This window comes from Zootoca vivipara, chromosome 2 (genome assembly GCF_965207765.1).
Source record: "Zootoca vivipara chromosome 2, rZooViv2.hap1.1, whole genome shotgun sequence".
NCBI classification, from domain to species: Eukaryota; Metazoa; Chordata; class Lepidosauria; order Squamata; family Lacertidae; genus Zootoca; species Zootoca vivipara.
This window is the reverse complement of record NC_142584.1, coordinates 73714611-73716964: the sequence shown is the minus strand read 5'-3', so window position 1 is coordinate 73716964 and position 2354 is coordinate 73714611. Positions and strand designations below refer to the sequence as shown.

At 38.8% G+C, this 2354-nt stretch overlaps 1 protein-coding gene across 3 annotated transcripts in view; it reads left to right on the top strand.

Moving 5' to 3' along the window:
• CENPP (centromere protein P) overlaps nt 1-2354 on the top strand; it is a 154515-nt gene that overhangs the window by 126896 nt on the left and 25265 nt on the right. The window lies entirely within an intron of this gene.

Below are 2354 nucleotides of genomic sequence, written 5' to 3'. Positions count from 1 at the left end.
AGCTGCTGTTAGACTTCAACTCTCAGTAGCCTTGACCATTGACCATGCCGGCTAGGGCTCTGTGTGCATGAATTATCTCTCCCCCACTCCTGCAAAAACAAACACAAACAAACCTGGAAAGAACAAGAACTGGAAAGAATGGTGAGATTACCAGTTCATATGGATGTCCCCTTTCACTTCCATCATGCTATTTCCACACATGCTACAGAATCATGACTGCTCTTTTCTGATAATCCTACCATTTACATTTAGCCCAACTCATGCACATTAAGTGAGCTTAAAAACTCTAGGATGTGTATGCCTGCCCACAATAAATCAGGCAATTGTGGGATCAGCAGAAAACTGACTCTAAAACTGCACCAGTGGCTAAAAGGCAACATTTAGCACAACTTGCACGGTCAGATAAGAACAGATTTTTCCATAAGGGCTAGTTGGTAGTTTCTGATGAGGGCGGTCTCAAGCCGGTCGGGCGCCCTGACGCTGAGGCGTGGAGATTGCGCCGGCGCCCTCGCAGCGCGCAGCACGGCTTCTGCGCGGCTTTGCCGCACAGCGCCCCCCTGCCGGCCCGGCGCCCTACGCCACCGGGACTACACCTAGAGCCGGGCCTGTTTCTGATTTTAAATTATTATGTGATTATATACAGATATTTTTGAAATCTGCTTTTATATTTTCATGGTATATTGGTATATATTTTGATACATAAATAAATAATAAACAAACTCTGAAGCCAAATAAATCAGATTAAAACCAGCTGAACTTTGATCTCACCCACTACTGCTTCCGCATTTGCCATCGTTGAACTCCAGAATTCGCTCCCACAGGAGGCAGCAATGACCACCAATGTAGATGGCATTAAACAAATGCATGGCGCTAAAGGTTATCAGTAGCTGTGCTCTGCCTAGTGGTTGGAGGCAGTATGCTGCTGAATACAAGTTGTTAGAAACCTTAGTAGATCAGATTGTTCTTGCACTTGGTCCTCCTTGCAGGCTTTCTGGTTGTCTGAAACAGGGCCATTGACCTGATCCAGCAGGCTCTTCTAATGTTATTGGGAAAAATTACCCTTTGCTTCATATGGGAGTTCAAACCCATAGCAATTTATTTTTATAATAGTCAGCAAAATGCACAAAGAAGTGGCTTGGCACAGTAAACTACATATCTGAAACCATGAGTAGTTGCATTCTTTTGTTTAATGAGTGGTCTCTAATGCCTTTACAACCATAAATATAGAAGAATTGTGGGGGGGAACAAACACAGAAAGACATTCTGTAATATTAGAAACAGATGTATTCAACGGAAGTGGGGTGGGTGGGTGGGTGTAAGGATGAACCTTTAGGAGTAGTGATTTTAAAGTGTTATTGGACAATATTGTCTGTAAAAATATGAAATTAATTCTGTGATCCCAGACTTACTTCTCTTCAACAACACACATACACACACCCCAATAACATGGCAAATGACTTTTGAAACCAAGAGGAATGTAAAAAAAGAGATTCTGATATAGTAAATGGGTCTTATGTTCCATGAAATGTCAACTCCACTGAACTCAGACAAACCTCTTGCATGAGCATCAGCAGGTCTTGGATCCTAGCCATACATCTCAGTATTTCTGCTAGGTAAGTTCTGTTTCTGCTGCTGCTCCCTGTTAGACAGTTGTCTTCATTGTATTTATAAGCATTATAAACATTATTTTCTCTAAAACTTATTAGAATTTGAAGTTATTAACTGCCTAAACCTAAGCAATTATTTAGCTGAATAAATATTAGTTGTATGTGTTTCCAATGATGTTGTATTTTCAGTTATTTTCATGGGGTCATTATTATATTTGTATCCACTTCAGCATTTTCTTATTAAAAAATCGTGTTTCGTTTGTTTTCTTTCACAAGCATTCAGCCTTTGACACCAAAACATTTCAGGAATTACATAATAAGACACATCTGCTTATGAATAGTCTTGAGTTCATTGACAACATTTAAATCTAATGAGTCTGATGTGAATGCCTTGAGTTATATCAATACTTTAAATGGGTAAACATTATCTTATAATTTGTTATTATTGCTTCAGCAATCACTGTGTAATTTTACAGTAATTTTAAAACCAATTTTGTATTGCAGTAGTAATAAATCCTTATTCAGATTTATTAGAATATCACCAGAGACATCTGGGAAAATACTAATTTTCAGTTGGCATGCTTTAATTAAAGACTATTGATATCTTCACAATAATCTCAGTGGCTACAGCGTTAGCACTGTTAGAAATGTTGGCATTCATTTTTGTATTCACTATATTTGTAAATGTTATGCAGTGTCCTTTTAAAAGTGAGGAGCTTGATGTGTTGGATGTTCAGTCACCTTGGG